Below are 24,816 nucleotides of genomic sequence, written 5' to 3'. Positions count from 1 at the left end.
GTTTCTTGCTTCATTTCATCCAGTCTTTTCTTGATCTCATCTATCATGGTAGTATCTTTAATTTTACTTTCCATTTCTTCAATGGTTTTCTTCTCAATTATAATTACCTCTTGAGCTGTTTCTATAATGAGGATAAGCCAATCGCGACTACAGCGATTCGCTATATGTGACCATGTTTCTAGAAATTTTTTATGTTCCACAAATAGGCCGGGTTCATTTTTAATTTGAAGCCCTATGGGTATCACACCTGCTTTTAGATATTCGATTAAAAACTCAGCATGTAGCTCAGTACGAATTAATTTTTTCTTTAAGTTGTAGAGTTTAAGTAGTTGTTCCTGATTGGTTTGATTGGTTACATTTATCGGTCTACTATGAGACCCATGATTAATGAGTTTGTTAAATTGCTCTTCGGAGAAACTGAACGTTTTAAAATTGGCCATACTTAAACTACTGTGGACAGGTAAATGCTAGAAGTAGCAGCGGCCTGTGCCAACAGAAGTAACCTCTTCAACCCAAAGGGCTGTGCTGTAAGCTTATCTAAAAAAAAGAAGGGCCCCTTCAAAACCAAAGGAGTAGGGCACTGTGAAGTAATATGGAAAAGGTATCCTTTGGACCAAATAATTGAGTGCAAGTGAAAATAATTCCACAAGTACCCTCATTCAGACCCTATACTCTCATTCATTCATTCATCCACGCCGAGGAAGATTGTAATACATATAATCAAGAATACACAGAACAAAATTGTCTACTTATAAAAATCTGACTTCACAGGTAAATTTATTGCTTGTTCAACATATATTAAAAACAAAAGGGTTATTTCATATAGACGATAATTCAACTTAAAAACCCTATAGCTAACAATAAAAACGAACTACCTGAATTCATAAAAAATACAAAATCACAATCACATAAGAACAAGGAAAATGAGAGTCACTAATACAGACAAACACAATATGTCATAAAGAAAATTACACATCCGTAACAACAATATGTAGGGCGTAGAACCAGGTACTTTCGTGCTTAATACTCGTTAGCTGTCGCCCATGTAAACAGATTTGTGTAGAAAAGAAGGTGTCGACGCGTTTCGATGGCTTAAAATACCCTTATCCAATTAAACATTAAGAACAGATGGTTAAGTCTCTAAAATGCTCATGAGAGGCTATAAAATAAAGTAGTTCAGTCAGCAATTAACCTTGTGCGGGCACATTAATGAAGGTCTCGTGCCTTAAGATGTAAACCTTCACAACAGTCAGTCAAAAGGTCAACTACCTATGCCAGTAAGAGGTGACCCTTTCAGTGTCTGTGACATCGTGTGGCATAGCCACCCTGGGTGAGGGAAGAAAAACATCTACTTCATCAGAGTGGGACCAAGACCAAAGGACATGTGCAAGTCGAAGTCTGCTGGTCGACACCTCCGGCAGAAAGCTTCTGGATCTAGCCCTGCCTTCCCTGCCAGCTGTAAAATTGTGTTACTCCTTAAAATAAGTGAATTTTAGTCTAGCTCCATTTAGACCTTTGTCGTGGATGAGAATTATGAGATAAATGCTATTGCCAGTACAAGAAAGTCTCAGTCTCCAAAGGTCTAGAAAAGAGTTCTGAGGTTGATATTATATATGCCAATTACACTTCCAACCACCATTTCCTATGATATAAAAGTAAAGGTAAAGATGCTTGGTATGGGGAAAGAGGTGTGGCCTAGTTCGCTTGTAACGCAATGTGTTATCTATCTATAATACTAGTACTAAGAGGGCTGAATTTGCAATTCATAACATAAACCAGTGAAAATAATTAGCCTTCCATCACTGAACTAGTCATCCTGTGTCAGAATGCCAGTAGAGGACCAATATGACCAACAGAACACAAATGCACCAATTTGGATGCCTGCATTGTGCCACAGTGGCACACCCATATGAGTATACTTGCAGAGATCAACTTTTTTAAGGATGGACATCTAGCCCTTCAACATTGCATGGATAGTCGGATTATATTTCCATAGTTAGGGGTGTTCATCTGATACGAGGTGTATAGATCTCCTTACCTTGTCAAGACATATTCTTTCAATTTTAGACTACAGCCACAGGGGAGGGAGTCTGGGGTAAGGCATATGCATAAAGCATTCCTTTGGAATTACTGGTAGGTGTATCCATATTTTTAATGTGCTGAGGCAGGCAAATAGTGTCCGAAAGAGGTTCCACTGTTAGCTGAAGTAGCAGCAGGGAGAGGGGGTAGCCTATCTACTACCTCTAAGACCAGCAAGTATAACAAATATGACACCCCCAATCTATATGTGCTGATGGATTTGCGTCAGTCCATGACAGCTTAGAGATAAAATCATGGTCCAGGCCAACTCTCGCTAGGGTTCTAAAGAGGATTCCTCACTCAAAAGCTTCCCTGCATCGGGCGACATTGCCAAGTTCCCCAGTTCCTTATTCTTAGCGTTATATGATGTTGGCAAGGGGTATCCAGGTACGACTCCGACCTAGATTCATCAACAACGTTTGGTTTGACCGTCTTCATGGTCCTGTCTCTTAAAAAAACTCTGGGGTGAATCTCCCCCATTTTCTTTTGGTCACTGTTTCGTCATTCCTTAACATCCATCTGGTCACATATGTGAGACTGAAACAGTCAGCCGTATTAAGGGTCGGTGACCACGGATCTATCAAAAATCTCCACAGAGATAATATCCATATGACACCGAGCACAGTATACCGATCTAGAGTTTGACCCGAGCCTTGTCTGAAAGCATGGAGAAGATGGAACCACCTGACACAATAGGGTTATGTTGTCTCCAGAGTGTGGCTCAGAACAATTGAATTCTGGGTGGTAGACCAATTAGGGTTATCTGGTCAACTAAATCTATGACTTTGGTCTACACACCTCAAGGGTGCCATGGTACCAGTTCTGGCGCCTTGGGTTTGGGTCTCCTCCAACCAATGATCTGGCTCAATATTTACACAGCCTCCTATACCACTGGCTCATGACTAGTCCACCAAGCTACATTAGTTAGCCAAGGGGGTATCAGAGCCCCGCTTTCCTATTTCCTGCTACATAGCAGGCATTTAGGTAAGTCGGTTATAACTGCAGTCTCAGCTCTGTTTTTCTCATACAGAAACTACAACTTCAAGGATCTGTGAAAAGACCCAGCAACTCTGTCTTCGAACCCCACTTTCCTGGTCTCCTTTTCACACTGTCTGCATCTCCTTGTCCTACTGCCAATGTCTACTTGTACTTCACCATGTCTTAAGAAATTCTGAAGAAACGTGAGTTTTGTCTTGAGTAAACCCTCAGAGGTGAAACACAATGGTAGAGTTTGGGTGTTTTGTTTTTTGAAGAGCTGTGGTGGGCCTTATGTCCAGATCCCAGCAGCCTTTAGGGTTATATTTTGGGGAGACCAAGGTAAGTGACATTATGATAGTCTAGTAGTGATAGGACATGGGTTTGTGGCATGAGGACTCTGTCCCTCTGTGAAAAGTTTAATTTTCAATGATAGTAGTTTGAGGATGGTGGACTAAATGGCACTTTTATTATGGAGCACAGTAAAATAATCTGGACGAGCATCATGTGGAGCATAAGGTTGTGCAATTCTTATCAAAAATGTGTTAAACTCACTCAGCTATCTTACCTGCCACTTCATCCTTTGCTGTAACAAAGAACTATTCTGGAGGCCGCATCTCCAGAGATTACATGATTGCACCATAATACCTAAAAAGAAATATATATAACATAATTATATAATCTGGAAGAGAGACATGCGAGGGGAGCTCTAAACTCAGTGGTGAGATATATTCCAACAAAGCACGTTTTATTGTCAGTTCTCTTGCAAGTTGTAGTGAGATACTATGAGCTGTGGGAGGAACATGAGGAATATGGTCTTTCTTTGTATAAATGATAGTAAATGCCCTTGAGCAGGGTATGAGGACAAAAGTAGTAGCATACCTAAAGAGCGCCGAAATATGGCAAGAGAGGATGAAAATCCGAGCCTGCCTGCTCTATACGTGACTACATACTTCTCTTGTTATCCTCCTGTGATCGTGAGGTTCCTGCTGATGCAAGGAAGTAGTTAAATGGGTGAGCAACTATCATAGAGACAAAATCGTACGAAGCAGGGGAAGCTAAGCAGGCAAGTAAAGTTCGACATAAAAATAAAGAACAAACCTGCAGAAATGTTGAACCGATTTTTTTGCTGACAAAATAACCTGAAACATAAGCATTCAAAAGAGCCCTATTAAACACAAATAAGAGTCCCAAATCCCAATGCAGCTTCCTTATTGAAGATATGTACTAGTAGCGTGTGGTCTGCCCTACCTACAAAAGGCAGACCCCAAAGGAAACATAGACTTGCTCTCTATTAGCCAGCATCTTAAAGTGCATGTCAAGGGAAATCAACAAGAATAGCTCTTAACTGCCACAATTTGAGTCGTTAGTCAACAATGGTCAACACTTTGTTTTAAAGCTTCCTATCATCAACAATGTCCAACACTTTGTTTTAAAGCTTCCTATCGAGAGAGCTTTGCTCGTTTCCCTTTTTATCAGGCCATTCAAATAGACACATTTAGCCTTTATCCTACGCAAGGACTCTGCCTTGTCAACTGCCAGATTTGGAGCAAAACTCTGCAAGATAGGAATATCATTCTAAAAAAAAGTTTTGCTGTGTTTTCATTTGAAAGAATTCAGTGATAAAAGATAACCCCAAAGGCATGCAACAAAGTCTAAACGTTCTTATAAGCACCACAAACCATGTCAAATGACAACTCTCTTTATGAAGATTCATTTGACAGTATGTGACTGAAAGGTCATGCATGAAAAGCATCTCAGATATATTAGGCAATATTTGCTGGTCCATCCAGATGTTCCTATTGACACACATGCATATATCTCCCGTTCCTAATTGGCAGAATCGTAGTATCTTGACAGCTATGATTCAATGTTCTCTGTTATTCTGATATCATTTTTTAAACAATTCAGTTCAGTTTCCAATTTTCATTTATAATATGGGAAAATAGCTGAATCTTATGCACTATCAAGGTAGCTCAGTAGTCTTACTGTGTTGGTGTCATTTTTTTTGTGCTCCGCAGCATCACGTGTTTTTGGGAGAGAGAGAGAGTTGCATCAATCATGCGTGTGAGGGAGAGACTGAGTTGCAAAGTCTTTTCTGGTAATGCGGACAAAAGTAGGGGGAACAGATTTCTCCAACGTCATTATGTATTTACTGTAGGCTAATTACTGCAGGAGCTTCATGCATACATGAATAAATGCCTGCAACAAGAAAAGAAGTTCGGAGAGGTTTTTTGTGGGGAGTAGAGCATTGAGAAAGCACAGTTCAACTAGCACTAACGTTTGACCTACTAAAGTGTTAAACTCACTAAAGTTTTCAGAATATCCACAATTCATATGTATGAAACACATTGCATAAAATGTACTTCATTGGAACTCATTTGTATATTTTATGGTCACCCTAGAAACCACACTGGGTGTTACATTTCATTTGGCTGACAAGCCCGAGCTGGTCGTTCTTGTCACAGCTGAGAAACCTACAAGCATATCATACAGTAGGCACTGGCTACATTTTTACGTCAAACCTACTAAAGAGCGCATGTGCTGTCTATTGCTAGGCATGTTGTGGCATATAAAGAACAAACAGAGGCCAAGAGCTCCCTCACTGCTTTCCATTGGTTGGCTTTCCTTGTCACTCTCATCTCTGCCTGATTGCTATTTTTGTCCCAAGTTGTCAATTTTATGTTTGTCCTTCCCATGATGCATTGCCTCTTTCCAGTCTCTTCGACTGGATGACATCACTGTTTCCACTCCTTGCTTTTCAGGCCCTATGTTTTTCTTGTGTGTGAAACACTCCATTAAAGTGAATGTGTTCTTCAGCCGACTCCTTCGTGTACGTTTCTCCCCTTGCACTCCATGTGTTGCTCTCTGTTGCCCAACTGCTTCTCCATGCCCCCCTCTTGTGCTTGCCCATCTATTTCTACCCATTGCTTCCATGCACCTGTGTTCTCCTTGTTGTGTTCGCTCCCACCCTCCCCTTTTGTTGTTTTTGCATCCCCTCCAGGTCTCAGCTCCTATTGCTTTTGGCCTCCCCCCCGCATTGCTTTGCCATTTGCCCCTCCCTCCCCTGTGCTGCTTTTCCTGTCGTCACCATCGTGTGTTGCTTCACCCTCCCACCCTCTCCCCCACTAGCCCCTCTGGTGCTTTCACTCCCCCGGCCAGTTTAAAAAAATAAAACGTTCTTTAGTGCCGTTTGTTGTCTATCTTTCCAACTTGGATCAGTAACTAAAATTTAAAAAAGAGATGTTGGCATTTTGAAGGCGTGGGGCATACATACCAACCCTCCCGATTCAGGCGAGAGACTACCGATTTCAAGGCTAGTCTCCTGCCTACCGATTTCTGCAGGCAGAAACCTGATTCCTCTGTGGACGTCAGGTGGCGATGCTGCTCTGGTGTAATTCGGATTATGCACTGCCAGTAACCTGCTCCTACAAGCATTTTTGTCACACTTTCCCTGCCTGGCATTGCGATTTCTCTGTGCTTCTGACAGGTATGGAAAAAACGTATATTTGAATTTCTGGTATCCAATCCTGCAACAACACACTAGCAAGTCCTATACATGCCAATTGACCTGATGCAGGCCGATATAGAAGTCAATGGGAAAAATACATTCTCCTGATTATTTTTCAAAAATCTCTCTTTCCTCTTGTTAAATGTTGGCATGTATGTGTGGCTACAAAATATCGCAGGGAAAGGGTGGGTCATATACCTTAGGCCTTTCCTAACATCCCCAGATTTTAGCATATCGACTAGAGGAGTGAATAAGGTTATTTGTTCCCACCAGTTTAATATTTTCAATCCTTTTCATATAAGTAACCCACTTCATAATTTCAACCTACATAGGTGTATAGGAACATCCATTTACAAAGTGCACCCGCGTCTTCCCATGTAGCAGCACGATCCTGTTCGTAGAAGGGCAGGGATGAACCCTATGATGAAGCATGCCACCATTGGGCAACCCTGGTGGGTGAGGGTTATTTAAAAGAAAATTTATTTTTCCCAGTCCTACAAAGAGGTTATGTCTCCCTTTCATTCCCAGCAGGAAGGACTCTTTTTTGGTTATTTGATTACAAAATATCGCCGACAGCTTTATCAAACGTTTTTGTTCTTTTTTCAACTTTAGCTATGGTGCGCGGCATGGCTAAACACCATTTACAGATCAAATAGGTCACAAAGCGAGACCTATTGGCATTGCCAATGCTTGTTAAATCTGAGACGAGGCTCCACTTCTGCCAACCATATTGGCATCTCCCAACTGTTCAGCTCTTGACATTGAGGGTAACAGTATTTTTCTTTTCCCTATGAGAAACGCGACAGTGTGATGAAAAAGTGTGACACGATTGTGCTTTAAAGTAAGTTCGACACTGTTACAGGAGCACCTGGGAAGGCTCCCACCAGAAAGCTGGCATCATGGTATAAAATGACCTCGCACACAGAGCTTTTATTTTGGGAAGACGGTCACTTTGGAAATGCAGAGCGGCACAGCTTAACCATCATCAATGAATGTATTATGCCATTTGCAAAATGAGCAGGCCATTGGTAATTCTTCTCACCCCTCCTCACCTCTAATTGAATCCGTGGGAGTGGAAAAATACATGTATTTTCTTGTGGGAAACCGGGTTTTGGAAAAGTAGCGTATTTCCTTGATTTAAAAAAAAAAAAAACGTTTCCTCGGCTGGCAGCTGCTAACGGCAATAGGTCACACGAAGCACTTCCTGGTTCAACTGCGCAGCTGCGGTGGCAGGCAGCTCCTTTTAAGGAGAGTTGGTCTCACTTGCATGCGCGAGATGGCAAGCGTTAATTGAGGGGTAAAAAAGCGTTGACGTTTCGTAATATTTACGTAGGTTAGGGCATAGCGAGGGACCAGGACATTGTATTTGCCTATGAAACGATCTTACTTTTAGAAGGGGGAAAATTAAAACGTACAAAAATATGAATATATTTTGGTGACAGTGTTGGTGGAGCAAGGATAGTTTGCTTGCATGATAATTTGGATTGGCAAGGTGGCAAGGTAGGTTTTCTCCACATTTTCAGAAGTTGTCTGCCATATTACAATTAGGCCTCCTGTTAATATTTGACAAGAAGTATAAAAAAAAAAGTAAAGTACTTATTATGGCTAAGACCGGTATACTTTGTTGAAAAATTTAGATGGACCTGTAGTCAGAGCATGCAAGTACCAATATTTTATTTCGAGAGGAGCAAACTTTCAGCAGACCGCTTTTCCTGTATCCTGCTGCCAAATTACAGAGTATTTTGTCACTTAACATTGTCTTCGCCCATTCACAAAACTATTTTGTCCATGATACAGTGTTTACAAACTGCGTTTACGTTTCTTCCTCCTTAGAGTTTTACAAATTTATGGGAATCACCACATGGTGAGCTGGTAAAACTGTACGCCTCCCTTTCATTTTTGCTGCAGAAGGAGTTGTGCGTTAATTACGACAGAAGCAACATAGGCGCTATTTTCCATAAGCACGCAAGTTTCCAAAATTCTTAGATGTGAAACATAATAGGAAGTGGTATTAGATGACACTGGTGAAGTCACAGTTAAAGGCAAAAAACTCATTCGTAAAATGATAAAAATGTACAAAATAAATGTTATATCAATAACACCTCTGAAAACCCACAAAACAGAAACGCACATGAAAGCAGACTTGAATGGATATGTGCATGTGTCCTGATGACATGGAATATTAATTAAGGAAGCTGTGTACACAGTTGCTGAATGTGGGAGAGGTCTGTTCATTGTGAGAGGGCTTACTGGAGCCCAGCCCCAAGAGCTATTCTGAACACATCAGGGGTCTGAACAGTCACTTTTAAATTCTGATTCCAGCCAACCTCACAAGGTGTGAATAACTGCCTTTTCCCACTGATTAGCGAGACTTGAGAACTAGGACAATATTTACCAAATTGATTACCACAAACGTCTCCATACGTAATCAAGGGCTAATGCCATAGCTATGGACACTTTTATTTGGCTGCGTCCTATTTGTTGCTCATGAAAGCATAGTGCCATACTGTGGTAGGACTATAAACTGTTTCCTGAGATGTCAATGAGAACCTTAACCAGTGTGCTGCCAGTATTGTAAACACATACTCATCCCGTCCATGCAGTATGCCCATGGTTGTGCAAGCTCCCTCCCAGCTCAAAAACTTTTTTTCTGCTGGATAGTTTGTATTATTGTACATTGATGTACATAGGGCCTTGACATGTAGAGCCGTCTTTTCACCTTGGAGCGATTTTCTTTTTCTTTTATACATCACTTTTTTTTTAGCATTCCATTAGCTTGTGCTATGCGTGTCATATGTTTGAACAGATTTTCTCTATAGAAGACATTTTGCAGCAGTTGACTTGCCCAAGGCCTTGTCACCTGCTATCTTGTGAGTTATTGCCGACCGTGTGCTGAGATTGCTCTTGATTCCTTGAGTTATCACCCAAATCGATGCAAAATAACTGCCTGGATATATCATACACATCCTTTAAATCGCAGGATGCTTATTTCTTATACATGGTTAATGTCTACGACCTGCACGTCTCTGTTCCTCTAGGTGGCAATCATGCATACTCTACCAGAGGTGTGACTGCCTCTTTGGCATTCTGCGAACAATTATAGACCAGCTAATAGGAATGCCTTTGCAGGTAGTATTCTTTGGATGCATTGTAGAAAAAGCTACATTGAATTGGATGTTCTGAGTATCATGTTATGTTAAGGCCTGACTGTCAGATATACTTTCTTCCCTAAATTTATTTCCTTTGATGGGAACATAAGTGGCTTTGTCCTTCTGCGCAGGAGAGGATCATGGCGGTGTGAGAAGTTGGCCTGATATGTAGTGCTCACTATTCTAGTGATCACTGTGTATCATTCCAAACGACCCTTATTGATGATTGGTTGTAAGTCAACCTTTTAGACCAGCTATCCTAGTAGCGTGGATACGAGCAGTCTTTAGGCTAAGCTCTAGAGGGCGTGTTAAGCCAGCTGTTTACCATCACATATACCCCTTGAACGTCGAGTGAAAGGACACCACACAAGTTGTTATGAAAATAAAGGATATTTATTTATAACAAGACTACCCTGGCTCTTTATGAGTCAGGGAGCTAAGCACACTACAAAACTCTTAGAAAATACTTCAGTTGCACAATTTACACAAATGCCCGAAGGGCACGAGAAACCATCTACGCTAACAGTGAAATGCGAGTGGTTAGAGTCTGGAGTTACTGCTTCCGGAGTGATCCGATCAGTGGGACTAAACGAAAAAGGAACTGGACACTTGTAGAGCGAACCTGCGATGGAGCACCGAAATGCTCGAGTTACCTAACCCAGAGGCTGCGGCTGCGTGAGGTTCGGCAAGATGTCGGGAGTCCTCGTTGTAGTCTCAGGAGCCTGAAAGAAGAAGTTGCTGGTAGGCGACCAGTGTCGATGTTTCAGCGAGATCCAAGCCTGGATCGGTGTTGAAGGAAACCTGAAAGCAGAGGGGACTCAGTTCTCAACCGCTAGCCAGCGATCGTGTAGGTACCAGGGAGGTACCGGCTGAAGTCACCTCGACCAGGTGAGTGGATGACGTCGGACTCGGCTGTTCCTCGGACCAGAAGGCGCGGCGGCGACCAGGATGGAGGGCGAGCTGTCCCACAAAGGTGTCTGCTGTCGATGATGCTGGGCCCAGGAGTGGGGCAGCAGGTCTTGGCAGTGGCAAACCCACGCGGGGGAGTCAAGATGGCGTCTGGAGTGGACCAGGAGGGTCCGAGGTACTCCTCTGTTGAAGGGGAGCAAGGGCCAGTCTGGAGCAACCAGACCAGTGATGAAAAACGAACTATCGTGGTGCGTCGTGAAGAGGGTCACAAGCCGGTCGGCGAGTGGTCGGACAACGCGGTGAACAGCAAGGAGCAGAAGGGCCCCCACGCAGATCTCGTGGATGCTGGGGAGGCGGACTTCGGTGCTGGAGCCGCTCAGGGTTAGGGCTTCTCAAACCCTAGGTACACTCACTCGAGGGTCCCTCGGTGGGCATGTTAGATAAGCGTCGTGCAGGTTCTGAAGATGGCCGGTCCCGCAGGTCTCGTCACACCTACGAATCTCAGCTGGGCTGACGATGTAGGTAGAGGTCAGAGATGGCAGGGAACCCGGGTCTCGTCGAGCTGGGCAGTCTTGATCCGTGGGAGAGACGTACAGCAAACCGCAAGCGCTTAGTTGGTGCCTGCTGGTGCAGGGTGGCTACTCCTTAGCCACAAGGGAGAGTCTTCAGAAAAGTCAAGAGTTCCTTTCGTGGAAAGTAGTTCAAGATTCAGAATTATCCAATTTGGGAAGGGGACCCGCTCCCACCTTTATTCTAGGAAAAAGGGGCTGGCCCGTGACTAGGTCCTACCTATGGGTGGGACCAGGAGGGGGGTGGTTACACCCCTATCCTTTGTCCGGCTTCGCCCCAGCTCAGGGGCTGGTGTGCCCCCGAAACTGGTTTGAGCCGGGCTATGCACAGTGAGCACCGGGGTGCCACTCGCAATCACCTTCCTTTCAGCCCTGCCTACCTGGGATACACAAACCCTGTCTGGGATGGTGCTAACACCGCCCTCGACAGGAAACCCTTTGTCCAAGCTCCCTTCGCTGGAAGGTCTCCCAGCAGCAGGAGGTCAGACTTGTGTCTGGTGGCAGCATCCATTTTGTGATGCTGAGGCTTGAGTCAACTTTAACCGGGGTTCAAGGTTACTTCCATGTCGTGCCCCTCTAAAAGGGGGGAATGCTAACCCCGTCGCCAGAATTGGCGAGGGGTTCGTATTCCAATTCGTATGACACCTTACTCGACATGTGTAGGTGATGCGATGCCAAAGTTAGCAAATAACCGCAAGGATTATAATGCATTTTAAGGTAGTTGGCCCGCGTCACCATGGAACGGCTATTTAGGACTTGGTTCCGCAAGCCGTCGACGGGCTCAGCTCGCGCCAGAGCACCGTCCCACATGATCCCCAGCACTCTGCCTTCAGGATTGATAAGGCCTGCCATAGGAGTGACTGATAGGAATCCATGTGTCCATTTTAGGGTTAGGTATAGAATTACTACACCGACAGCAACGGGTGATTACACCACCTTGCCCCAGCTGTCGTGCAGCCAGTTGTGTCAAATTTGGGCGGCCATCCAGGGGTGGCATAATACATGCTGCAGCCCCTGGTAGGCCCTGGGTACACCGATGCCCTGGATACCTGGGGTATGCTGAGACAGGGACTGACAAGGCGGCCCAGTTCCAATTAGTGGATGCACCTAATGTACATGTGTATTAATTTCGAGAGAGAACAGCTAGGCTGTGGGTCTGATTGGCAGGCCCACAGCCAGGGAAAGTCGTAAACCAATGAAGCAAAAGCAAAAAATCTGGGTGATCATAGGATTGCAGACCCTACTCTCCTACATGACCCCCCCCCAAACTTTGGGACAATAAGCTAACCTTGACCAGGTGAGTCTTCTTGCTCTAAGTGGAAATACCTGGAGAGCCCATCTGCATTGCCATGATCAGTGCCAGGTCTATGCTCCACTGTGAAGTCCATCCCCTGTAGGGAAATGGACCACCTAAGTAGTTTGGGGTTTTCACCCTTCATTTGATTTAGCCACAAGAGGGGCTTATGGTCGGTCTGAATCTTGAAGTGAGTGCCAAACAAGTATGGCCTCAACTTCTTCAGGGCCCAAACCACAGCAAAGGCCTCCCTCTCAATAGCTGACCAATTCTTCTCTCTGGGGGTCAGCCTCCTGCTAATAAAAGCTATGGGCTGGTCATGACCATCAAAATTCAGCTGAGATAGAACAGCTCCCACACCCAACTCCGAAGCGTCTGTTTGGACAATGAATGGTTTGGAGTAGTCTGGACTCTTTAGGATAGGTGCTGTGCACATGGCCTGCTTTAGGTCATCGAATGCCTTCTGACAGCTTGCTGTCCACTGAACTTTTTTTGGCATCTTTTTACTTGTCAGATCGTTTAGCGGGGTCACAATGGATCCATAATTTCTGACAAATTTCCGGTAATAACCAGTCAGGCCCAAGAAAGCTCGAACCTGAGTCTGGGTGGTTGGAGGAGCCCAGTCCTGGATGGCCTGTATTTTGCTCTCCAATGGCTGAACCTGGCCTCCACCTACAAGGTGGCCCAGGTATACAACCTGTGTCTGCCCTATCTGGCACTTAGTGGCCTTGATAATGAGGCCTGCCTTTTGCAGGGCCTCTAACACTTTCCTCAGGTGGACCAGGTGATCCTCCCAGGTGGAGCTAAAGACAGCGATATCGTCCAGATACGCCGCACAGAAGTCGTCCAACCCAGTGAGAACTCGATTCACCAGCCTTTGGAAGGTGGCAGGTGCATTTTTCAAACCAAAGGGCATTACCACGAACTGATAATGCCCACCCGGGGTAGACAATGCTGTTTTGGGTTTGGCCTCCTCAGCTAACCTGATTTGCCAATACCCAGCTGTCAGGTCAAACGTACTTAAGTAGTTGGCCGAAGCCAACCGGTCTATAAGTTCGTCTGCTCTTGGTATTGGGTGGGCGTCAGTCTTAGTGACTGCATTGAGGCCTCTGTACGCCACGCAAAACCTCATCTCTTTCTTACCGCCCTGGGTGTGAGGTTTCGGCACGAGAACTACGGGACTAGCCCAGGGGCTGTCCGAGGGCTCAATGACTCCCAGCTCCAACATTTTCTGCACCTCTGTCTTGATGCAGTCTCTGACATGATCAGGCTGTCGATAGATTTTACTCTTTACGGGCAGACTGTCCCCAGTGTCGACCTCATGGGTACACCAATTGGTCTGACTGGGTGTCAGAGAGAACATATGTCGAAAGGATTGAAGAACCCTGTTTACAGTCCTTTTGTTGATGTCCAGAGAGGCTGCCGCAAAAGACAACACCATCTACTGACCCATCGTCAGGGTTCTGAGAGAGCAGGTCCGGGAGAGGGTCACTCTCCTCCTCCTGTCCCTCATCTGTGGCCATGAGCAAGCCCATGCCCTCCCTGTCGACATATGCCTTGAGCCTGTTTACATGGAGCACCCGGTGGGGGCTCCGGGGAGTTCCCAGGTCTACCAAGTAGGTGACCTCTCCCTTTTGCTCAATGATCGTGTGGGTCCAGACCATTTGTCTTTGAGTGCTGCTGGGGCCACTGGCTCCAGCACCCACACCTTCTGTCCAGGCTGGTACACAGTCAGGACAGCCTTTTGGTCGTGCCAAGCTTTCTGTAATTCTTGGCTCGCCTCAAGGTTTTTAGATGCCTTTTCCATGTACTCCGCCATCCGCGAGCGGAGGCCGAGCACATAGTCCACAATGTTTGATGCCGGCTTTCTGAGAGGTCTCTCCCATCCTTCCTTTACCAAACAAAGGGGTCCCCGTACAGGATGTCCGAACAGAAGCTCAAAATGGCTGTAGCCAACCCCCTTCTGCGGGACCTCTCTGTAGGCGAACAAGAGGCAGGGTATCAGGACATCCCATCTCCGCCGAAGCTTTTCAGGTAGTCCGTGAATCATCCCTTTTAGGGTCCTGTTGAATCTCTCAACAAGCCCATTGCATTGCGGGTGATAGGGTGTGGTGAACTTGTAGTTGACACCGCACTCCTTCCACATTGCAGTCAGATATCCCGACATGAAGTTTGCACCTCTGTCTGAGACAACCTCCTTAGGGAAGCCCACTCTGGAGAACACTCCAACTAGGGCCCGTGCCACCACAGGTGCTGTAGTGGTCCTAAGGGGAATAGCTTCAGGATACCTGGTGGCGTGGTCCACCACCACCAGTATAAACTTGTGCCCTGATGCTGTCTGGGGTTCCATTACTCCGACAATGTCGATCCCCACTCGTTCAAAGGGCACCCCCACCACCGGTAGTGGTATGAGGGGGGCCTTTGTCGTGCCACCTGACTTACCACTGGCTTGGCAAGTGACACAGGAGCGGCAAAACTCCTTCGTATCTTCGGACATGTGGGGCCAGTGAAAGTGTGGAACAATTCTGTCCCAAGTCTTATTCTGGCCTAAGTGACCTGCAAGGGGAATCTCGTGGGCCAAGGTAAGAAGGAAACCTCTCAGAGACAAGGGGATGACCAGCCTCCTGGTCGCGCCAGGTTTGGGGTCTCTTGCCTCGGAGTACAGGAGTCCATCGTCCCAGTACACTTTGTGGGTACCTGTGGCGTTCCCTGCAGCCTCAGCAGCAGCCTGCTGTCTGAGGGGTTCAAGTGAGGGGCAGTCTAACTGTGCCTTCCCCAGGTCTTCCCTGGAGGGTCCCCCTGAGCCCAGAAACTCAACCTGACCAGGTTCAAGCTCTTTCGGCTCAGTTTCCCTCAGTTCTTTAAGGTCAGCCTCCTCAGAGACTTGATCCACGACCTGGGGCAAGGGGGAAGGCGAAGCCTTACCCTTACTGCTCCTTTTCTTGGAAGGTGTCTGGTCCGTTCTTCCAGGATCCAGCACCTGTTCAGTGGGGCATCTTTTGGCCTGTGACCTGGTCACAGCAAGGACATGTGCTGGCAAGCCTAACATTTCCATGTGAGTCCTCTGCTCCACTTCTGACCATTGTGACGTTTCCAAATCATTGCCCAACAGACATTCTGCGGGGAGGTCTGAACTAACCACAACCTTTTTCGGGCCACTTACCCCTCCCCAGGAGAAATCAACAACTGCCATACTGTGAATGGTAGTGACGTTGCTGGCATTGGTCACTAGGTAATCGGTACCTAGCATGATCTGTCCAGGGTCCACAAAGTTAGGCGTCACCATGGTGACACTGGCACAAGTGTCCCTGTAGGCCTGGGCCACTTTTCCATTGATCAAAGGTGTCTGTCTGTATTTGCCCAAAGTATTGGGACTGGCATCAGGGGACATATCCATATCCCCTGTACAGACAAGGACGGCCTGAGTGAGCGTGCTGACTAAGTCGTCACTCCCCTCGGTTCCCAAGGTTAACCCAACTAATGCCTTGGGAGGCGCACTACCACTGCTGACTGTACTAGGGGGTGCAGGTGCCTTAGGGGCTGCAGTGGCAGGAGTTTGCCCTCCTTTCTTGGTGCACTCACTAAACCGGTGAGTCTTACTTTTACAGTATTGGCACCACCTTTTTGACTGGCCTTCTGGAGTCTTCTTTTTCTGCTGTGAAGCCTGACCCCCACCCTCTTTGGTTTGTTGGGGGCCTGTCGAAGACTTCTGGTCATTTTGTTTGTTCTTGTTACTACCCTTTTGGTCTGCTTTCTTCTGACCACCCTGGTTCTGAGTCTGGTTCTGCTTGACCCTTGTTCTGACCCATCTGTCTGCCTTCTTTCCCAATTCTTGGGGAGAGGTCAGATCCGAGTCGACAAGGTGCTGATGCAACAATTGGTTCTGACAGTTGTTTAAAATCTGTTCTCTCATGATAAGATTGTACAATCCTGTGTAATCAGTAACCTTGCTACCCAGCAACCAGCCCTCCAAAGCCTTAGTGGCACAATCGACAAAGTCAGTCCAATCCTGAGACTGGATTTTCTGGGTGTCCCTGAACAGCAACCTGTACTGTTCCGTGGTTAAGCCAAACTCATCAATCAGTGTATTCTTCAGGACTTGGTAGTTGTTTGTATCCTCAGCTCTAGTAGTGAGGAGCTTGTCTCGACCTTTACCTTCAAAGGAGAGCCACAGTATAGCTGCCCACTGACTTTGGGGGACGCACTGGACAGTGCAGGCCCTCTCCAAAGCAGTTATCCACTTGTGGATGTCGTCCCCTTGCTTAAAGGGGGGCACTATTTTACTCAGGTGTCTAGTGTCTATACCCCTGTCTTTCTCTCTAAGGAGAATGCTGCCACCAGTGGGATCTAACCCACTTAATTTCTGCTCTCGGGCTAAGGCAAGTCTTTCTTTGGCGAGGGCAAGTTCTTCCCGCTCGATCCTCAGATTGACTTCCCTCATCTTCGCTTCATGCTCCCTTCTCTGAGGGGACGTCATTCCTCTCTGAGAAGATGCCTGAGAGACATGTGTTCGAACAGATCTGTTAGAGCCTCTGGAGAGAGACCTAGCTCGTCCGTTCCCAATGTTAGGCCTGCTTGAGCGTGGGCCCGGGGCTCCCCCAGTTCCACTCTCATGCCTGCTTAAGTTGGTCCTCGTAAGCCTGCCGACTACCACTGGACCTTTGTTTGCCTCGTCTCCTGATAACTCCTCCTCGTCTTCCTCCTCTGTATGGAGGTCGAGGTCTGGGTCACCAAGGGTTCCCTCTAAGGGAGGCATGTTCCCATCAGCATTGGGGGGACCTGTGTTAGAGGACCTCCTGGCATCGTACGTCTCTAAGAGACCTATCAGAAATGCAATGGTAGGGTTAGAACCCTGGTTTAGCTTCCTGGAGGCACACAGTTGTCTCATCTCCTTGAAGCTAAGAGCTGCATATCGTGACATGACCTGTGGAGGGTCACTGACCACTAAGGGAGTCTCCGCAGACTCTCTATGGACCGACATGCTTCTAGTGAGGTGTAAGTGATGCACCTACCTACACTATTTGTTTACCTACTGATCCCTTGCTAAGAGTTGTAGTCAGGGTGTGCTAAGCCCTGTTACGCTACAACAGCTGGTTCAGTAGAACTCAGAGTATTCTAAGTTAAGTTATATGTACCTGGGTACTTATGTGATCTTTCACTTTGATATTCTTAGGATACGTGTGTGGTAAAACAACAGCAAGCTCAAATCCCAACCGCTGCTCACCAATGTGAGAAGTTGGCCTGATATGTAGTGCTCACTATTCTAGTGATCACTGTGTATCATTCCAAACGACCCTTATTGATGATTGGTTGTAAGTCAACCTTTTAGACCAGCTATCCTAGTAGCGTGGATACGAGCAGTCTTTAGGCTAAACTCTAGAGGGCGTGTTAAGCCAGCTGTTTACCATCACATATACCCCTTGAACGTCGAGTGAAAGGACACCACACAAGTTGTTATGAAAATAAAGGATATTTATTTATAACAAGACTACCCTGGCTCTTTATGAGTCAGGGAGCTAAGCACACTACAAAACTCTTAGAAAATACTTCAGTTGCACAATTTACACAAATGCCCGAAGGGCACGAGAAACTATCTACGCTAACAGTGAAATGCGAGTGGTTAGAGTCTGGAGTTACTGATTCCGGAGTGATCCGATCAGTGGGACTAAACGAAAAAGGAACTGGACACTTGTAGAGCGAACCTGCGATGGAGCACCGAAATGCTCGAGTTACCTAGCCCAGAGGCTGCGGCTGCGTGAGGTTCGGCAAGATGTCGGGAGTCCTCGTTGTAGTCTCAGGAGCCTGAAAGAAGAAGTTGCTGGTAGGCGACCAGTGTCGATGTTTCAGCGAGATCCAAGCCTGGATCGGTGTTGAAGGAAACCTGAAAGCAGAGGGGACTCAGTTCTCAACCGCTAGCCAGCGATCGTGTAGGTACCAGGGAGGTACCGGCTGAAGTCACCTCGACCAGGTGAGTGGATGACGTCGGACTCGGCAGTTCCTCGGACCAGGAGGCGCGGCGGCGACCAGGATGGAGGGCGAGCTGTCCCACGAAGGTGTCTGCTGTCGATGATGCTGGGCCCAGGAGTGGGGCAGCAGGTCTTGGCAGTGGCAAACCCACGCGGGGGAGTCAAGATGGCGTCTGGAGTGGACCAGGAGGGTCCGAGGTACTCCTCTGTTGAAGGGGAGCAAGGGCCAGTCTGGAGCAACCAGACCAGTGATGAAAAACGAACTATCGTGGTGCGTCGTGAAGAGGGCCACAAGCCGGTCGGCGAGTGGTCGGACAACGCGGTGAACAGCAAGGAGCAGAAGGGCCCCCACGCAGATCTCGTGGATGCTGGGGAGGCGGACTTCGGTGCTGGAGCCGCTCAGGGTTAGGGCTTCTCAAACCCTAGGTACACTCACTCGAGGGTCCCTCGGTGGGCGTGTTAGATAAGCGTCGTGCAGGTTCTGAAGATGGCCGGTCCCGCAGGTCTCGTCACACCTACGAATCTCAGCTGGGCTGACGATGTAGGTAGAGGTCAGAGATGGCAGGGAACCCGGGTCTCGTCGAGCTGGGCAGTTTTGATCCGTGGGAGAGACGTACAGCAAACCGCAAGCGCTTAGTTGGTGCCTGCTGGTGCAGGGTGGCTACTCCTTAGCCACAAGGGAGAGTCTTCAGAAAAGTCAAGAGTTCCTTTCGTGGAAAGTAGTTCAAGATTCAGAATTATCCAATTTGGGAAGGGGACCCGCTCCCACCTTTATTCTAGGAAAAAGGGGCTGGCCCGTGACTAGGTCCTACCTATGGGTGGGACCAGGAGGGGGGTGGTTACACCCCTATCCTTTGTCCGGCTTCGCCCCAGCTCAGGGGCTGGTGTGCCCCCGAAACTGGTTTGAGCCGGGCTATGCACAGTGAGCACCGGGGTGCCACTCGCAATCACCTTCCTTTCAGCCCTGCCTACCTGGGATACACAAACCCTGTCTGGGATGGTGCTAACACCGCCCTCGACAGGAAACCCTTTGTCCAAGCTCCCTTCGCTGGAAGGTCTCCCAGCAGCAGGAGGTCAGACTTGTGTCTGGTGGCAGCATCCATTTTGTGATGCTGAGGCTTGAGTCAACTTTAACCGGGGTTCAAGGTTACTTCCATGTCGTGCCCCTCTAAAAGGGGGGAATGCTAACCCCGTCGCCAGAATTGGCGAGGGGTTCGTATTCCAATTCGTATGACACCTTACTCGACATGTGTAGGTGATGCGATGCCAAAGTTAGCAAATAACCGCAAGGATTATAATGCATTTTAAGGTAGTTGGCCCGCGTCACCATGGAACGGCTATTTAGGACTTGGTTCCGCAAGCCGTCGACGGGCTCAGCTCGCGCCAGAGCACCGTGCCACATGATCCCCAGCACTCTGCCTTCAGGATTGATAAGGCCTGCCATAGGAGTGACTGATAGGAATCCATGTGTCCATTTTAGGGTTAGGTATAGGAATACTACACCTACAGCAACGGGTGATTACACCACCTTGCCCCAGCTGTCGTGCAGCCAGTTGTGTCAAATTTGGGCGGCCATCCAGGGGTGGCATAATACATGCTGCAGCCCCTGGTAGGCCCTGGGTACACCGATGCCCTGGATACCTGTGGTATGCTGAGACAGGGACTGACAAGGCGGCCCAGTTCCAATTAGTGGATGCACCTAATGTACATGTGTATTAATTTCGAGAGAGAACAGCTAGGCTGTGGGTCTGATTGGCAGGCCCACAGCCAGGGAAAGTCGTAAACCAATGAAGCAAAAGCAAAAAATCTGGGTGATCATAGGATTGCAGACCCTACTCTCCTACAGGCGGGACAAGCCTAACTAAGGGCATGCACATTCAATTTTTGTGCATGTGTTTTGCCACAGCTTAGAAACCAGCTGCAGGTCTCGCTACTTAATGAAGTTGTATTCTCTTGGTCTGGAGTCGTCTTAAATGTAAATGTCTATTTATTTGCACTTCCTTGCCAGATGGAATTATTTAAAGCACTATCACTTTAAGGATCATAAAGTCAACCACCCAACCCTGCAATACGTGAGCCTGCAGGCCAGTCTAGGCTATTGAGCCCTACAACAAATCTAAACTATTTCTAAGTTGTTGAGTCCATCATGGCTGTGTGCCCATATAGCAGTACTTCAAATGACTTAACCTTACATTTTTTATATTGTTTATCTGAAAGGGAGAGCCATTTATGGGATACACGAACTAACCATGCTGAGGGCTAAGGATTACCGGTGCTTTTGTAACAGTCTTAATTTTGACATTCGAGGTGCAGGACGTGAGGGTCTTTGAAGGACACCCATCTCTTTATACTTCTTGATGTGTTTTGAAATCATTCAGAATGATTTGAAATCAATCAGTTTGATTGATGCATATGTTATAAAAATTATGACATCATTAAAGTAAGTCAAGAAATCTTCTGTGCGCATGGAAGTGCTGTCTAATGTGTCCCGAAAATGTAAGGGTTTTTGTACAATATTCTTGAACATTGAATCGCTGTCAATGCATTTCAGTAAAAAGTATTTCTCCAGCAATTTTGAATTGGATGCAAGTGAGCGACTCTTCCCTAAGACTTACGAGATAGATTGGAGGAGTAGGGGGACGTTTTGAGATTCAGAAGGGACGAAAGGGCAGTTCTTGGACACCGAAACTCAATGCAACATCTCATAAATGATCTCTTTGACTTGGCGAGATATCAACCATCAACCACAGAGATGTATGGTTGGATTTAGACATGGCCAGCAATGTACAATCAGCGTTTCCGTTACCAGCAGATGCTACGAATCTGCTATTTTCAGGATAACTGTCAGCTTCTTTTTTGCAGTATGGCAGTGGTGATTCAACAATTGATAATAGCTACCACTAATCCTACTGACGGCCGATTTGCTGCATTTCCCTGGAAACTGCAGGTATTTCTTCACCACAAATCTTTCAATCAGACCTGTTTCCTAGCCTTTTCCCTTTCCTGGAAAAAGAAACCACGCAGAGGCCACGTCATCCTTATCTAACGCTTCATTATTATTCCATTTATCTATTTAGATTTGTTCCTGAGGGTGAATGGATGCAGAATTTTCTGTGATTGCACTGGCTTTTTTGCAGATCTAATTGGTTTGCTGTGTCAGTAACTCAACTGGTCCTGCTTTGGACGCTTCTGGTACTGGTTCCTAACATTTCTGTTCTGTTTCTAGGATAGGAGCCATTCTTTGATGAGATCTCTCTCTTCTTTTCTTTCTTATGTTCTGCATTGTTCATTGCCAGGATGTACACAGCAAGAGCACAAATGAATTAGTCCAGCTGGGTAAAGGTGTTATTTTTGTATCTCATGTTACCAAGCTTAAAAATTCAAAACTCATCGAGCATCTCAGCTCAGCCCACAACAGTCTTTACTTGCACACTGTCACGCCACCCACATATATACCAATGTGCTTCCATTGACAAACAATTCTGTCTCAGTTGTTTTTTGTCCAAACTGTTTGTACTTCGAATAGGGTCTTCTGGTCATGGGTGAAACTGAAGTGGCAGATGCCAGATCTAAAAAATATACTTTCTTACTAACATTTGCGGTACCTTAATTACCAAACGTTAATATACCATCACTTGCGAATTTCTCAAGTGCATCTTCTTAAATTACGACACCTGAAATATAGTTTTTATTTAAAATACATCTTTTTATTGATGACAATATTGATATAGAACAAACGTTATTCCATTGTTGCATACAGAGATTGACGCCTATACATTGAACATTGCTTTATCCCTTTATAGTTTTTTTTTTTAAGAAAGATTTTCCCTCCAAATGTTTACTCTCTGCATGCTTTGTTTCATTTCACCATCCTCAAATGTCCACTTACTTCTGCTAATTCTCAGATGCCTTTTAGTACAGTCCATGCATTGATGGCATCCTCCCACTCCCAACACGCTAATTACCGTTTTCTATTGTTAAAATTGAAGTCCTCTTCGAATCCCTTTTGCCTTCACTTCCGTTTCCTATGTCACAAGATTGATCCCTCCTTTTACCACCCATTTTCTCTTCATCTTCACATCATATTTTTGACAACCTCTTCTTGCTGAATCATATCTTTATTTTATCATCCTGCCTTTCGTCTTCAGTTTCAGCACCAGGATTTCCTCTGGGGTGACTGAGACGTTTTAAGGCATGGGCAAAGTGGACAATTGCCCAGGACCCCCACCTTCCCAGGCACCTTCTGGGAAAGTGAACTTTCTGTCTATCGCCCATCCGTCTATTTCTTCATCTCAGCATGTAACATATTATTCAATATTGTTTGGCATCATGGGTTTGAATTAGCAGAAAATCGGCTATAACATACACAACTGTACAGAACAAGGACGCCCTAAAGCACGTTTTGCCCGGGGCCCCTAAAATCCTTAAGTTGACACTACCAGGTGATACTGCATTCTACAAATCTGCAAAACACAACTTCCTATTTACCTTGTCTGATTAAATTGCGTGTCCATCATCATCTCATTGCTCACCTTCTTATGCATTAATATCTTCTTTTAACCCTCTTCCTTATTCCTGTCTCCTCGCACCTCTACTCTTGCCCTAGATTCTGTCCCACAGTGATACCATTACAATTTCCAAACCCATTGGCATATTTCCACCTGCAAACATGTCTCAAATACTTTGTTTCAACACCTACTAGAAATTGTTGAAGGCTTCAATTAGCAAAATGTTCTAGGCCTTCTTATGAGCCACAAGTTAGGCAAACTGCATTTGAACAAACTTGTTGTACAGTAAATAAATAGTGCTAAACCTCGAACGGGGCAAGCAAAGATACACCCTCTCCTTTCTTCCTCTCCATCTGTCTCCCTCTCTCTTCGAGCCATGTCCTATGGAGATTTGACTAAATTCATTAAACTCCAGTGCGGACTGCAGCCCAACAATCACAGCAGCCAGTTTGAACTTCTGCATTACATACAGAAGGAAAATCTTTTTTGTTCTTCTCCATATAAAATCTGTGCATCCTCCAGTACCTTTGTTTTGCTCAAACTTTGGAATACCCATTATTTTAAAAGCAAATGACTATAAAGATACTCTTGAGACAGGTGTGCGAACTAGTGGTGGGTATACGGTAAACTTCCTTCATCTGCGAAAGCTCCCTGTTTAGATGGCATTTACTGTAGCCATATTCAGAATGATATAAGACTGCAGATGGTACACAATGTCGACCCTGCTCAGGTCCTGATAAACAGAACTAACTTTGCAGCTTCAGGCTCTATCCGGGTTATTTCTTTTTCCAGTTTGATTTTGTCAATGTGTGTTTTCTGTGATCAGAGGTCGAAAAAACCTAAACTATTCAAATGAGCAGGAATCTATTTATGGGGAATATTGTCTAGAAATTATGTAGTCTGGCTTGTCCAAAGGAAGTAGTTCCCCGCTCACCACTAAACCGAGGTACTTGAAATATCTGAAAACTATGTTGAACCATTGCTATGCTACCATATGTTATCTTAACACATGGAACATCCACAGCTGGCAATTTAGCAACAGCCTTTTAAAACAGGATAGTCCGTATTTATCAAGGGCAAGACATGGTGAGGATTCTGTGACTGAAACCCAAGCAGTTCAGTACATGACGTCTTATATTGCCTGAGATATTTTATTCAAGCTAGACATATAACTACTCCACACATGCTCTACTTTCCACATAGAGGACTCTAGCAAGCATGTTTGATGGTCATGCATTCATTCTAAAATCCATAAAGTGGTTAGGCCCATCATTATCCTGCTCTGACTTACAAAGCTTCACCACAAACGAGCCCAGTGCCACCTATCCCGACAAAATGAAAGCTGGACAGGTTTAGCTGCTTCATTTTTTTGCCAATACATTTGCCCAAGCTTACAAAATCTGTAATGGTGTGAGAGTGTCTCATTTTCTGTTCCAATCATAGGAGTATTGTCCTTGGATTTTCTATGAAATAAACGTGGTCATACTTCAGTGCATGTGAATGTCAGAAATTACCTGATGTGCCCATCAAATCGGTTTGAAATACTAAAAGATTGGCAAGTATGTCTATGCCTAATACAGAATCAAACTTAAAACCTATTGGTTTAAGAAGTGGCGAAACAGTGGATATGTCAAAAGCAATCGGCTTTTATTCTTATTGTGAATCCCCTTATTTATAAATTTGTGTCCGATCTGCATTTCTCATTATATTTAGAATAAAAGGTAAGTATGGTGTAACCCTACTGTAGTCTGTAGATTCAAACATGTCATCATGTTTGGTCTCGTGGAGTTAGGTCATAGTTGGTCAGTAGAGTGCCAGTATTGTCTCAGCCTCTTCAGTCCTTTGCTAGGCATGCT

The 24,816-nt window shown here is 45.7% G+C and overlaps 1 protein-coding gene and 1 long non-coding RNA gene across 2 annotated transcripts in view; one reads left to right on the top strand and one right to left on the bottom strand.

The window, feature by feature from the left end:
- The window catches only part of LOC146854830 (uncharacterized), a 45,167-nt gene extending 37,415 nt beyond the window's left edge, over nucleotides 1-7,752 (bottom strand). Inside the window, exons 1-2 of the long non-coding RNA XR_014981221.1 lie at nucleotides 7,618-7,752; nucleotides 3,623-3,702 (exon numbers count right to left, since the gene is read on the bottom strand). This is a non-coding gene — a long non-coding RNA (uncharacterized LOC146854830). The remainder of the gene's footprint in view (nucleotides 1-3,622; nucleotides 3,703-7,617) is intronic.
- CACNA1C (calcium voltage-gated channel subunit alpha1 C) overlaps nucleotides 1-24,816 on the top strand; it is a 2,189,932-nt gene that overhangs the window by 1,713,954 nt on the left and 451,162 nt on the right. The gene's annotated exons all lie outside the window — the stretch shown is intronic.

This window comes from Triturus cristatus, chromosome 4_1, assembly GCF_964204655.1.
Source record: "Triturus cristatus chromosome 4_1, aTriCri1.1, whole genome shotgun sequence".
NCBI classification, from domain to species: domain Eukaryota; kingdom Metazoa; phylum Chordata; class Amphibia; order Caudata; family Salamandridae; genus Triturus; species Triturus cristatus.
The sequence above is the reverse complement of the archived record's forward strand: the minus strand, read 5'-3'. Positions and strand labels throughout refer to the sequence as shown.